The sequence below is a fragment of the Phyllopteryx taeniolatus genome, chromosome 18, assembly GCF_024500385.1.
Source record: "Phyllopteryx taeniolatus isolate TA_2022b chromosome 18, UOR_Ptae_1.2, whole genome shotgun sequence".
Taxonomy (NCBI): Eukaryota; Metazoa; Chordata; class Actinopteri; order Syngnathiformes; family Syngnathidae; genus Phyllopteryx; species Phyllopteryx taeniolatus.
The window spans coordinates 5,197,094-5,212,443 of record NC_084519.1 but is presented as its reverse complement, the minus strand read 5'-3'; the positions used below and the strand labels follow the sequence as shown (position 1 = coordinate 5,212,443).

The window sequence follows — 15,350 nt, the reverse complement described above, 5'->3', positions numbered from 1 at the left end:
GCCATACAAGTTTTAATGTCCTTCAGGCCCTCCATCAAAGGTTCTAAACAATTAGGGACATTTGGTTTCGGGGCTGGTAGATTTGGGTGTCAACCATGTAAAAGTCGAATAAAATGCCATGTTTTATGATGATAGCCCCTAAGGGATGTTAGATATTTAAGTTTGTCACCACTATTTGAACATTGCACAAGGGGATTTAATTATTCATGAGCTAGTTTACACTACATTACACATAATGAAAGGTTTTATTTTTGTCTGATTTAGAAGACATACACACAATCAAAATAAGTTTTGTGAACAGTTTTTTTTATTTAGTCAGAGCTGTTATTTCTCACAGACAAGCGTCACCCCTTCTCATTTAGAGGGTCACGGCAACTGGTATAAAGACTTTGTAAATCAAAAGACCAGCGGTAAAAAGATCCAGACCTAATGCTGATTTTGTGTATGCACTTCATAAATTTTAAATTGGCCTGTTCATTGAGTCTAACAATATACTTTAGAAACTTCAGATTGGTCTTTTCATTGAGTCCCTTCCCAAAAGCTGTTCAATTAAAGAATTGGGGCGAATAGGCCAGCTAGAGAGCGAAGAAGATTGGTCCACTGCATCAGACTTTCATGATAAAGAGAAAGTTAAGTCACAAGGATCTCAAGCTCTCAGTCCGACCAATGGAAGATGTACTGTGTACCCTGAAATGTAGTATGAATGGAACCGTGTGCGCATCTGTGTAGACTTTTTTTTATCGACTATCACTCACTGTATATGGTGCCCTGCATCATCACAGGACTGAAAGCTACACACGTTGCAGCATTGTGACTTTAGAATAAAAACAAGCATGGACACATACAGATCTACAGTCCTCTCTCGCCATATAAAGGTTCACTTTTTGGGGGTTCAGTCCATCGCAGATTTTTTATCGTACTTACTGTATACTGCAGATTATTTGCTATATTCCAAGATTTTGAGGTGATTATATTTTCACAGAGCCTATTTCTGCAGACTCGTTTAGCAATAAGCGCGAGTCAGGATGAAAGAGTGTAAAAAGACAGAAGTTGTTCCAAGTTTGAGATAATTTCACACTTAAAATAAGATAAAACACAATGTGCATATTGCAAAGTACAACTGTCTTAAGTTACGCAGCTACACAAATACATTAAAGTAAACGTCTTTTGCTAATTAAATATATCCTACCACCACTTGTTAGAATGAATTGTAATCCGAGACAGGTGGTTAGGATAGAGGGAGGATGGAAACAGTTGCTGGTGTTCTTACAATCACTTTATTCAACAGTCACAAAATTTAATTAACACAAGCACATTCTTAGATGACCTGCCATTGGCCTCAACTGACTTGTCACTGTCCACACAAAGTGGAAATTATTTATCTTGGTCTCGTTTGTTATGCCACAAGAACTTGGCATTTGAACAGTGGTGTTTAGACTTTTTTATGCCAGCCAATATTCTGATTCATGCAGGTCATTTCATTCATCAATTTCATCAATTGGAACTGGACTGTTCTGTTTGTCTTAGAATATGTTTCACCTCTCACCAGAGCAGGCTTCATCAGTTCATGCAACAAGGCTTAGTTAGTTAGGATGCGCTAGGCCGTGTTTGTGTGGAAAACTCAACTATTTTTACTCCAACGTAGAGGTATGGTCCACACCACATATGGAGTCATTCTTTTGGAATGCAGAAAGGGGGGAGAGCCGTTCAGCCACCTGGCCGAGAGGCCATTGTCCTTCCACCAGAGTTGTTGGGTGGAAACTCCCTGATATTCCATTCAGTTGTAAAGTGGTCATGGAGTTACCTAACGGTCAACGACACCATGCTTTTTGTTGGGAGACAGATGATTTGAAAGAGGGGTGAGAGAGGCCATATACACAAAGGTGGAAAAACGATCACTTAACAGAAGAGAGGGCCTAAGACATCACCTATCTCGTACTTACAATGCCGTCCTTTTCAAAGAGGAAACTCAATAATTTTGCCTCCACAAAACAGCACGGCCTCCTTGACTGTTTAGTAACTCCACAACCACTTTACAACTGAATAAAACATCAATCTCTTTTTTTTCTCTTTTTTTTTAGACTGTTCACATTGTCACATCATTACCTCAGCAAAGCAGAAATGCACGAGGCAAGAGGTTATGCTTTGAACGCCATTTCTCTGATGGTTTGCTCATTTATTAGTTTGAATTGTGCAAAAGCCACAATCACAATTTTTGCAAAATATTCTAGAGGTAAGACAAAAATATTTAGTTTTTTATTTGATTTTTAAATTCCATTATATTTTCTGTTAATACATTTGACACTCATACTTGTGATTTTTGGTTGCCGTAGTGCCTTACAAAATCATCATGCTGTGCAAACTGCGCCAAGCAAGTAAGCTGATTCTCATCTTTGTGTCAAAACAAATCCCCAGCATGCAGCAGGCCTCCCTCCTGATGGGGCAACAACCTGTAAAAAATGAATTTACAAATTCCCTGATTAATTCAGCTGCAGTGCAGCCTTCATATTTCTGGGTTTCATACAATGGCAGCATGTGTTCTCTGAGCTTGAGTCCGCAGGATTCTCCGAGTAAATTGATGTGTATGCATGTCCTCGAAGATGACAGAGATGGCACGATGCCCTGACTGTCAGACCCTGCGCTGCATTCCAATGGCCATTAATTGAGCACCTGCCCATCATCTCATCCCTGATTGATGACATAATTAGAAACGGCCTGTTTGATGGAGATGCCTGGCAAACTCTTCTGTCTGTTGGCCCTTGTGAGGATGTGAGGCACAGTCCCCTGGAGCTTTGCTCTGTCACTAACCTTGTCTTAGCATGCAGAGGAGTGTGCCTGCATATGCCTTCTGTGTGTGTGCATGTGTGTGTATGGAGCACTTTGGTCCTCCTCTCCTTAACAATGAACACAGTTTCAAGCTTGGGGAAGCTGATTAAATTAAAGTGCTTTGCAGGCAATCATGCCAAGGTCAAAGAGATCATGTGCAAACTGCTTTTGGCACCAACTTTCCTCAGTGTGTGGAGACGTTTATCAGCAGATGTGTGTGGTTTGGGTTTAGTTGCATCTGAGTGGTCGAGGAACACGCAAAATTGAATTGTCACTGTTAATTTTGTTGCTTGCATGTCAGCGAGAAAATTATCTTTCAACAATGGCCCAGGATTATTATTTTTTTCTATTCTCTTTTAGCAATGATTTTACCCATGTATGCATACTCAAATTGTTATATGATGACTTTCCTTATCCATCCATCCATCAGATTTCCACCCCGCTTATCCTCACTAGGGTCACGGGCATGCTGGAGCCTATCCCAGCTGACTGCGGGCTAGAGGCGGGTTACACCCTGAACTGGTCGCCTGCCAGTCGCAGGGCACATATAAACAAACAACCATTCGCACCTACGGACAATTTAAAGTCTCCAATGAACCTACCATGGAGGTTTTTGGGATGTGGGAGGAAACCGGAGTTCCCAGAAGACATTCACGCAGGCACGGGGAGAACATGCAAACTCCACACAGGCGAGGCCAGATTTGAACCGCGGTCCTCAGAACTGTGAGGCTGATGTGCTAACCAGTCGTATACCGTGCTGCCGATGTTCCTTATCTTTTTGGAAAATATATTGCATTATCTGTTTCTGTTAAAAGGCTAATCAGTGTTCAAGTAAGGATTGTTTAGGTCCTTCAGGAGATAATGCATTTTAAATACTGTCCTATAATAGTACAAGTCTTGATGAATGCTAAAATACAGGCAGCATTTAATATCTCACCAGAAGTGTACTTCATCCTCCTGAGGATTTTCAAATATTGTCCCTCAAATGATGAAACTAATTCAGAGAAATATTAGCTTAACACTTGTCACTATGATGCAATGAACTATGTGAATTAAATACTTCTCTGACAGCTTAATCAAAACTGAACATCATTATCAAACCGAATGAATGAATGAGATTTAAAAATAATTCAAAAAACTAGTGGTACAAACATTGCAAATGTACATGGCATCTTTGATTCCAAAACTAACTCAGTGCATAAAACAGATTCTGCCTTAGTGTCTCAGTGGTTGTAGCATTTTTAAAGGCCAAAACTAACAAGGTTATGTTGTGAGTACATGGACACACTAATTTAGGGTCTGATGAGTCCAGATGGAAATTGTGGCCATAGTATATCAAACACTGGTATGGATGGTGTAAGCCAGATAAAACAAGACATACTGGAAACATTGTGCTGTGCTGCTGTTGGGAGGATTCCATGCAGCAGGCCTGGGGAGATTCTGGGAAAAGAGAGTTGGATCCATTCAGCGAAATACAGACAAATGAAGTATGCACCGTTGAGGTTAAGCAGATGATAAACAGGAATCCTGAAACTGTACAGCTGGCTACCAGACTTTCCTTCAAGTCAGAATTTATGGAGAAGTTTGACAAATTCATGGACATCCATCAGATTTGGGATTATCCAGTATTGGTGTTTTTATTTTGCTTCAGTGTCATGGGATAAGTCAGAATAAATGTACGCAATTTTACAAATTAATGTTGTCAAGCTTGAAAGTGATGGTCTGTGGATACCGCCACCCCAAAAAAAATAAGTAGTCTTTGAGGAGAGATGCTGTAGTTTGGGGCATACTTTGGATGCCGTGGAAGTGAAACTGCAATCCTGTCAACAATGGCTACCCTTGGAAAGAATGTACCGGTAAATGTTTCAACAGCAGAAGTTGTAGCAGAACTGCACAACATGACTTAAAAGCACAGACTTTGGGCCACGAAGGTGACACAACATTCGTCCAATCATGTTATTTATTCAAGCATTTTCCATTTGCTTTTTGTTTTTTTAAACACACAGCTAGTGTTTCGTGGAACAACATTTTATCACTTGTGAATTTCGTCTCTCTCTCCAACAAGAATAGCACTGAGTTGAGTGTGTAGCCTTTCTCTACAAAAAAAACTTCATATTGCATTGTTTCTTCTAACTAATTGAATTTACTGTTCCACTGCAGTCCTGCAGCTGGACATATTCCACATTACAGTGTGGGTGCCAAGCGTAATTCACAACAGCTCTATCTGCTGGGTCCGACTGGTCATTGTACTACTTGGCCCCAATGCGAGTGTACTGGAACAGCACAAAAATTATATATAATGTGATTTTCTGTGGCCAATGTACTCCCTGTCTAGAATATTTAATGGAACTATTCATGTACCTTTTGTTAACTGACAGGCAACAAATAACAATCAGCACAATACCCTCTCACTGTTTAGCATTTGTCAGTACTGGCCAAAACTTTGAAATGAATACTTTCTTGAACCCTACAAACTGCCAAAGAACTGTTGTTTACTAATTACGTGACAAAATTATTACAACATGAGAATAATGAGTGATACAAAAAAAAACATCAAAGAAAAAAGCTTAAGAAGAATACAGAGCTCGACAGGCGATTAAACAATCAACAGATGCTTCTGCTCCTCTGGGATGGACTCACCATTGGACTACCCCAAGCCTGAGCACTATCATACGGTTTGTGTCTGAACATCACTGGTATATGCAGCGTATGCTTAATTGGCAGTTTGAGACTCTGTGAGGCTGTCTGTGTTCCAAGTCATTAACATGTAATGTGCGCTCAGGACCCTGGCCCCATAAGAAATAGTCTTTCTCGCATAACATTTAAACAGCTTTGAGCCACAGTTTTCCCTGCTGCGAGACAAAGGGCTTCTGCTTTGTGTCTAAGGGGTACTTCGCTCTGGCTTTGCCCTATGAACTGTCACTACCTCTTCACCATGGGCCCTTTTCTCAGCACAATCTCTTAGGATCTTACTCCTGTTAAGGCTGGTCCTGTTTTTTGTATTTGCTATTTCAATCAAAGCATTGACAAGAGTCAGGGATTAAAGATGGACAGCAGGCAAACACGAGTTGTTAACAGCTTGTTGAACATACAGTGGCTGTTTAATTCAATGACAGCCTTACCGTGAAGCATCTCTCAAATGAGGCGTTCACCATCTCTGATGCATTCAGCTTTCATGGTCCAAATATAGAGAAATCAATTCGGAATGTATCACTTTTCTCTGCCCTCAGTAGATGTGTGAAACTCTAATGAGCTCCCAATTTAGGCATAGATATTTGTTTAGAGCAAAAATATGTTCCTACAGGTGCAGTAAACTAGTACAGGTTTAGCAAAAAGACACAAAAATTGAACATATATATATACATATATATATATGTATCCTGAATGAAGAGGTTGAAAATGCCGGAAAAGCTTGTGGTCTGGATGAAATTTCTGTTGAAATGCTTAAAGCAAGAGGGAACGAACTTAATAAGATCCTTGTAAAACTATTTAAACGCTGCTTGGACTTCCAAGAAGTACCGGCGACATGGAAAGATGCAGAAATAATTTTGCTACATAAATCAGACGATAAAATGGATCTAAGAAATTATCGCCCAATAAGCCTCTTCGCAACGGTTTATAAAGTATTTGCAAAGATATTGGACAAACGAATTGGAATCAAACTCAGTGAACAAGCAGGTTTTCGTAGCAGTTTTAATACTATGGACCACATACAGACATTTCAACAAATAATCGAACGACACAACGAGTACGAAATGCCTCTGTGCGTAGCCTTCATCGACTATGAAAAAGCGTTCGACTCAGTCACCACCACTTCGATACTGCAGGCGCTAGTAAATCAAGGGGTAGAGCCGACCTATATCAACATTCTACAATCAATATACAATGATTCTTCAGGTTCAATACGAATTGATGATGAAAGAGTGCGAATAAGTCTAGGAAAGGTCTAGGGGTCAGGCAAGGCGACACACTGTCTCCAAAGCTATTTACAGCTTGCCTTGAAAAAATAATTAAAAAGCTCAATTGGGAAAAAGAAGGACTAAAAATTAACAGTGCTTATTTGAGCTGTCTTTGACTACAGCGTCGTATTCAGGAATATATATATATATATATATATATATATATATATATCCTTCCATCCATCCATTTTTTTCCACTTTTCCGAGGTTGGGTCGTGGGGGCAGTAGCTTTAGTTGGGAAGCCCGGACTTCCCTCTCCCCAGCCACTTCCTCCAGCTCTTCCGAGGGGATCCCGAGGCTTTCCCAGGCAATCCGAGAGACGTAGTCTCTCCAGCGTGTTCTGGGCCGTCCCCGGGGTCTCCTCCCAGTGGGACATGTCCGGAACACCTCACCAGGGAGATGATGCCCGAGCCACCTTATCTGGCTCCTCTTACTGCGGAGGAGCAGTGGCTCCACTCTGGGCTCCTCCCAGATGACCGAGCTTCTCACCCTATCTCTAAGGGAGAGCCCGGACACCCTGCGGAGGAAACTAATTTCAGCCGCTTGTATCCGGGATCTTGTTCTTTCGGTCACGACCCACAGCTTATGACCATATCAGAATCAGAATTATCTTTATTTTCCAAGTATTTCAAAAACACACAAGGAATTTGTCTCTGGTAGTTGGAGCCGCTCTTGTACGACAACAGACACTCAATTGACGGAGCAGTTTGAAATGACTAATAGAACAATAGTCCGGTGCAATGACCATTGTGCAAAGGGCGCCAAGACTTCAAGAAAGTTTAACGTGACTAGTAGTGCGATAATCTGGGACAATCTCGATTGTGCAAATGTTGCAGATACTACTCAGTCGATTGTGCAAATGGTGCAGATGCTACTCAGGCACCTGAGTGGCCAGTATTGGTCAGCCACAGATATGCAAATAGCGCAGCATGGCGAGACTACTGCACGAGTAATGTATAATTGGCCCGACAGAAATGTGAGAACAGACTCAAGACAAAAAAATGGCAGCACGTTGCAATGGAATTGTAAGTTAACTGTTTAAGAAGTTAATGGCAAGAGGGAAGAAGCTGTTGGAATGTCTGCTTGTTTTAGTTTGCATTGTTCGGTAGCGCCTACCTGAGGGAAGGAGCTGGAAGAGCTGATGACCAAGAGGAGGGTCCAAGAGGACATTGCATGCTCCTGTCTTAGTTCTGGCAGCGTGCAAGTCCTCAAGGGTGGGTAGGGGGGTACCAAAAATCTTTTCAGCAGTTTTGATTGTCCGTTGCAGTTGGAGTTTGTCCTTTATTGTAGCAGCACCAAACCAGACTGTAATGGAAGAACACAGGACTGAAGGCTTCTTTATACTCGTGCGGACGGCGACCGCGCTGACGTCACTGTGGCTATCCCGTACGCAGTTTACCTTTATACTCGAGCGCAACCCACGCGTGCTGTTTTGAAAGTATGCTGTAGTTCTCCTCTAAGTCGGGGGTGTCGATATGGCCGGTATTGGCTAGGATGCCACAGGGTGGAGTTTCCTCTGCATTTTGTGGCCATTTCCGGTAGCCGTTTTTACTTTCCTTTCCGTAACAAGGAACAAAGCAACAATGGCGACCGTGGAACAGAGTCTGCGAGAACAAAGGGACCTAGATGACCAGATGATATGTTTAATTATGCTGCAAAATCGATCGAGAAGGCGGTGGCGTAGGTGCTATGTGGAACATCATCACAGCATGTGACTAAAACGGACCAATCACGAGAGATTATCTCCGCGGAAATCTACACGCAGAGGGCCCGCGCGGGCCACTTCGTCGGTCACGTGATGCAATGCAGGCGTTGTCGGCCGCGTGACAGTGTAAAGAGGCCTTGAGTCGATGACTGCTGTGTAGAACTGCCTCAACAGCTCCTGTGGCAAGCCGTGCTTCCTCAGTAGCCGCAGCAAGTACATCCTCCGCTGGGCCTTTTTGAGGATGGAGTTGATGTTGATCTCCCACTTCAGGTCCTGAGAGACTGTAATTCCCAGGAACTTGAAGGTCTCGACGGTTGACACGGGACAGTTGGACAGCGTGATATATGATGTGATTTATTTGTTCAAATATTTTGTGTGTAACCCAATTTGATTTTGAACTGAGGTTCCACCATTCGGGCATCAACTTTTGCTCATAACAAAGCAAAAAAAAAAAAAAACACAACCAAGCGACATCTTGTTACTAATTTGGGGCTCTCGAAAGTCAAGGTACCACTTTAATTGGACGGTGCAGGTGTACCTAATGTTGTGTCCCATGAAAGTGCATTAATATTTAACTCATGGGAAAAATGTTGAAAGCCTGTGATATCACAGGGTTTCCAGTGTTTCTGGACAAGGAGGTGATGACCCTGAGAACCTCTACGGTCCTGTTCAAAGCTGGCTCTAACATGCGCCCTGGGTTATTCAAATACAAGTACGTGATATACGCAAGAAATTACGTGTCTCTAATTCCTTCGAGTGAAATGGCGTGATTAGACTTCACTTTCACAAAGGTCACTTGTTGGAAAATATGATATGGAATTGTATATTTAAATAAAGTAAATTAAATGGTAAAAAAGGACAAGAGAACTGTGTCTCTTTGGTTTTTTACTTAGAGTTGATATATTAAAATAGGAATAGTATTAAGCATTTGTCCAAGTATGTATTTGTAGTGTTGTAGGAACAAGAAATGTGCTAACCATTTGCTGTTAAGAAGTTGCAACAATGAACAAAAAAGAAATACAATCTTTGACTGCAGCTTCCCTCAGTATTAACTCATTCAGTGCCATCCCTCCCAATTAAAACGGTATTTGACCGCGGGAGCCTATCCCAGCTATCTTCGGGCGGGAGGCGGGATACACCCCGAACCGGTCGCCAGCCAATCGTAGGGCACATAAAAACAAACAACCATTCGCGCTCATATTCACACCTACGGGAATTTAAGGGTCTTCAATCAACCTACCACGCATGTTTTTGGGATGTGGAAGGAGAACAGAGTGCCCGGAGAAAACCCACCCAGGCACGGGGAGAACATGCAAACTCCACACAGGCGAGGCCGAATTTGAATCCGGGTTCTCAGAATTTTTCGAGGCGGATGTGCTAACCAGTTGTCCATCGTGCCGTGCCGCCATATTTAAAGTGTGCCATATTTTTCTAATGGATTTGAATGACATTCAAAAGTCTCAGGAAAACAATGCTTCATGATTTACAGTCAGCCTCAGACTTAAATGAGTCATGCCTCTTTGGTGGTTGCGGACAAATTTGCAGGTTACGCATGGTAGGTGTGTCAGAAATCTGGACGTGAGAATGCACTTAGGTGAAAAAAAATGTAACATTGTCTGTCTTTAACTAATAATTCCAAATCAGTAGGATCATGCAACGTAAGCTGGGACAGGCTTCGGCACATTCGCTTACCGAATGAGGATAAATGATAGGGCCTATAGAAAATGAATGAATGGATGAATGAAGTTCATGCAGACAATTAGATGATTCACTGCTTTTCAATGTGGCCAACATTACATTTATGTTCACACTTTTTAAGAGGACTATGCCATATGCAAATTGAACCACCTCTGGATGTGGCTATTCACCGATGAATCAGAGCCTCATTCCACACTGGAACATGAGTGCTGAAACAAGCCAATACTGTATTGTAGCTGAACCCCTCACACCTCACTGATGACATCACCGTCTATTATCAAGGATACTGAAAACAGTATAATTGTATGGAAGACAGGTTGGGAGTCATGGCTACAATACTAATGTCAATCAATCCCTGTGGTGACCTCTGATGGGAGGACCCAGAAGTCACAGTCATTTGTTTGGTACTGGGGACTTGCTATGGGATACCCGGCTATATTAATAAGCATTATTTATAGTTCATCGCTGCTTCTGAATGTGCAACTGCATTTAAAATGTAACTTAAATACTCTGTACAATTCTCAGAACAATGATGTGCATTTAACCACAGTAATAAACCCTTCATCCGACCATTTTCTGCTTGTCGTCATTAGGATTGCGGATGAGCTGAGCTAAATTTGGGCGAGAAGTGGGGTACACTCTTGACTGGTTCCCAGCCAGTGGCAGGGCACAATAGGAGACATACTGTTAAAGTAATTCAAAGTCATTCAAATATGAATATTGTCCTTTTTCCACACAGATCTTAACAAAGTATAGGTGCTCTTTAAAAAAAAAAAAAGATCTCATAGGGACATCAGAAGCCATTTTCAGCCTGTTCCTGCTTCACCATCTTGCTTACACTATTCATCACCATCTTCATTCATTATAGGTCTTACCCAGGCGGTGAGTCTTGTTCAAGGTCACAGCTGCTCTGTCCCACCAGGAATTGTGATTCCTCTGACCCACTGGCTCAACATATGGTGGCGTGACCAAGCTCTCGGAGGTCCAGGGACAGGAAGTTAAACTTTAATCTGGCCAGCTTCCTTGGGAATTTGCTCCAAGTTTCCCTGACAGGAGGCACTTTAACGAGTGAAGACTAAGCGGCTCATCTCTTTGTTTAAACATGAAATACTTTTCACTTTTATCAAGTAAAAAAAAAAACAAATCACAGCTACGACGCTGGATTTATTGCAAAGTTATTTTGAGCTGCCTTTATCTCTGTGCAAATGCATAAACATTGACCAGACATGTCATCTAACTTGCCTTTCTGAAAGATTAATATTTTACCATTCTGGAAATTCACAATACTGTTTTTAGGAGCACACATGTTTGTAGTCAAGAATGCCATGTCTTGAACAAATTCATCCTCAATGGTGAAGTGTTCCCCTATCCACTATCCCATGATAACAGTTTAATAAGAACGTCTTTATTCTTGATCCAAAACTTTTTTTAAAAATCCATTAGCATATAAATAGGGTCAAGTTTCTCACACCAGAAAAAAGGTAGTGTAAAAATATACATCGTTAGTTTGAATAACAAGCAAAATGTTGTCTGACCTCAATATTAACGCACTGTGGCGAGATATTCAACATCTTTCAAGGCAGCATTTTATTCAGGAAAACGTTATATGCCTTCAGAGAGCTACACATTAGTTAATACAAAACCAGTTTAAGTTAATCAGGTATCCAATAAGGAACAGATTTGCTACTAAACGTCTTAAAAAACCTGTGCCCTCGTGCTCAAACGCTCACGCGTGGCTCCGCAATAGGATGCTTTTTAAAAATATATTTTAAACAGAAATATTGTCTTTACTATTTCAGTTCTCAACAAAGTTTACAAATACTATACACAACTATGAAGAGTTACTGTACATTTAATTCAGATGCTTGTGGTAACACAGCTACTGTATCGCTTCATTGTGAAATAAATTAGTGTTGGCTGTGAAGCAGTTTCTTTCTCGTGTTAGATAAACATTTTTCAATTTCAATTTTGTAATGGTGTATGATTAAGGCGAGTCAAACAGTGAGTCAATGTCCAGACAAAAGTATCATTGAAAGCATCAACAATTTGTTGCTTTTATCGTGCTAACGCTTGGAAATGTCTCTTTTGTCTGAAAGCCATGCAGGCACTAACTCAAAAGCTTTCAGTGTAAAAGTCATTTTGTCACCAATTAAAACTAAGTACAGCTACCGAGTCACTTTTTACATGTTGTATAAGGGAAAACGGTTTTGGAGGCAAGTCTGGCAGTTTGATAAAAAAAAAAAAAAGAAAAGTTGTTTGCAATCAGCATGCAGCATTTGATTATAATATTTTTTTGAAAAAATCATTAAAGGTCCGTCTGTAAAAAAATACTCTCCGCAGGGTTGCAGAGAGGCAGAACATTTCTGGTAACCGTGCAAAGTGAATTTTGGAAATGTCAAAACTTAGACAAAGTTATTCCTGTTAATTACTTTGAATTCCTATATTTTTTCAAGTACTCTCATTAAAATTTGAAGCAGTATAGGCCACACTAATGATTACATATAAGAACACATTTGCACACTGGTATGCAAAAATAACCGGCAGTACCCAAACCATAAGGTCATATAAGTGAGTTAAAGTCATCAGCAGCCCATAGAAAGTGATTACTGGAAAAGTTTCAATTGGCAAGTCAAGACAAAGAAGAAAACTGACGTTTGCAAACATTTCATGTGGTCAGAATGAAAAAGTCAGTGGATCGTGTCTTAAAACTACGATTATATATGATACAACAATGACATATGGAAGTTATTTCTAGTTTTTTTTTTTTTTTTGGTTCATGTAGTGACAACCTTGTCAAAGAAATCCAATTTTACAATGATCTGCAAACAATAACTGCTGTGCCAGTAGTTAGTAATGCCACACACAGATTCAGTAGCCATTTGCTGGAGAAAGGTTAAAAGCACAAAGCACAAGCCCTGTGGTCTACAATTATGGTTTAGTGAGATACGTTTATATACAAAGTGGAAACTTAACATGCATTTTCATGGATAATGGTTTTGGGGTTATAGTTAGTGTTGGTTGCATATCTTTCTACCTCCAAAACACTACTGTCATGTAATCCAGCTGTCAAAATGTTTTAAAATGGGCTTGTGTAAAACATCCGATAAAACTTGTGGCATTCTCATTGTTATAGTTCAACTTCTTACAGTAAACTTTAACAACTAATATTAAGATAGCGCCACATGGAAACAGTAGTGCAGCGAGGAACCATATTTATTGGCCCTCTCAGCCAATAAAACGTCATCAAATCATGGTATCAATGGAAAAGGTTGAAGAACGATGAAATGCAATTAGTGGGGGTTATATCTAATGGGTGATATCCGCAAAGTAGTGACCGCATATTTTTGGGATTATTTATACATTAAAGGCTTATGAACCTCCCCAGATTCCTATTAAAATCTTCCTCACACTCCCATTAACCAATAAACACACCAAATATACTCTTAAACACCTTTTAAATGCTAAACATACAGTAATGCACAGTAGTACTATACACTTTGTACATTTTATTCCTTGTAATATGTTTGAATTGTTGTTTTTGTTTTATAGTTTTTAACGTTTTAGTCTTGGAAGTGTTCATTTTACGACAAAAAACGTATTACAGCATTACACTCAAAATCCTGCCGTATGGTGAACCATGTGTGATATATGAAACGAAAAATCTGCAAGGCACTGAATCCAAATAGGTGAACCACGATATAGCGAGGAATACTGTATTCTAATACACAATTAAAATCAACTGTAATGATAGCATACATTGATTTGAATGAGGAAAAGTAAGTATGAATGAAGGTGCCACTGAAGAAAATTTCCCTCCCTGCCAAAGAGTAAAGTTAGGATTCATTTTTATGTAAATTGGGAGCAAGGTGATACTGAATTGATTGACTTAATGGTCGTGGCATTTGCTGTTGCCGGCAAATGGACAGAGAAATGCAATGACCCCGTCCTGACATCCATTAGCCTGCCGGTGAGAATAGCGGCCGAGGCCTCACCTGTGTTCACGCTGTAATTAAAGGCTTCCCAGCCCACTAAAAGATGTGACTAACTACAGAGCTAATCTTTTAAAGCAGCCACTTCAGTGTTTAGTCTGCCAGATGCCCACCTTTGAGAATGTTGAATACCATTGCTCTAAATTCCATCATTTGATGAGTTTCCCCTCCATATTAAAGGTAAAGATCAAAAAACATGCTCTTTGAGCTAACACCTGTTCATAGAACATTTCAAAAGCTGAAAATCCACATTTCATTACTTGCTGCAATATGGAATATGACAAACATAGCTGCTTTCTCTTAGATAAAATAGAACACTCATTAAGCTGAATATACAAAGTGTACTCCCTGGCTACTGTGCCAGCAGATGTGCAGCTCTTGATCAATTCGCTCTAATTTGTGTCGCATAATTGTACGCCCGGAAAGATTGAAACGTCACTAAATCAAAAGAGAACGTCACTTTGAGAGATTGCGGTATTATTAAACACGGTTGACACATTTTGATGTAAATGTGGGTGGGTTGAATAATCTTATATCAGATATTTTGTACAGGGGGTTTACGATGGTCTCAACAACAATTTGTGGTTACGAACAGCACGCAGTGGACTAGTTTGCACCTCTTTCATGTGCAAGCCAGCCACAGGAGTAAAAGATAAGGGATTGTTCTTTTTATTTAACTTTCTCATTTTATTATTTTATCATGTGTGACCTAGAAGTGTTTCACATACAAAGATATTCAGTTATAATGATTTTATTACTGTTTTATCGTAGGTTAGTGAGACTGCTTGTTCCGATTTACTTAAAAAAAAGAAATTGTTGTTACATCGGTGTTGTAGGAATGGAACGCCACTGGAACAGCGGATCCCCTGTACTTACAGTATATTAAGAAACCTGAAACAAATTGACATTTTTGGATACTGGAGTTGTAGTAATGCCTAAGATAACCTTTTTCCTGTTTGTGCTTATTGTCCTAAGCGAGACAGCAAAGCATTTGAAGAGTATCTTCCTGTTCCGCTCTTTTTTAAGGAATACAAATAGTGGGGAGTTTTTACAACCATCTTATTGGTTAAAAAAAATATATATAAATGTCTACTACCCATTGAAATGATACAATAAATTTCAAGAGGAATTGAATGTTTTAGACTTACAAAACGTGTGCTTGAAGGGTAATAG

The 15,350-nt window shown here is 40.2% G+C and overlaps 1 protein-coding gene across 4 annotated transcripts in view; it reads right to left on the bottom strand.

The window, feature by feature from the left end:
• Window positions 1–377: 377 nt before the first annotated feature.
• The window catches only part of flrt2 (fibronectin leucine rich transmembrane protein 2), a 71,513-nt gene continuing 56,540 nt past the window's right edge, over window positions 378–15,350 (bottom strand). The window contains exons 3-6 of one of the 4 annotated variants that reach the window (XR_009785471.1): window positions 8,185–8,389; window positions 7,902–8,090; window positions 4,208–4,266; window positions 378–2,450 (exon numbers count right to left, since the gene is read on the bottom strand). The gene's annotated coding sequence lies outside the window, so the exon portion shown is untranslated. Of the gene's footprint in view, window positions 2,451–4,207; window positions 4,267–6,968; window positions 8,091–8,184; window positions 8,390–15,350 lie in introns of those variants that run through there. The other 3 variants (XR_009785470.1, XR_009785472.1, XR_009785473.1) reach the window with 3 other exon arrangements.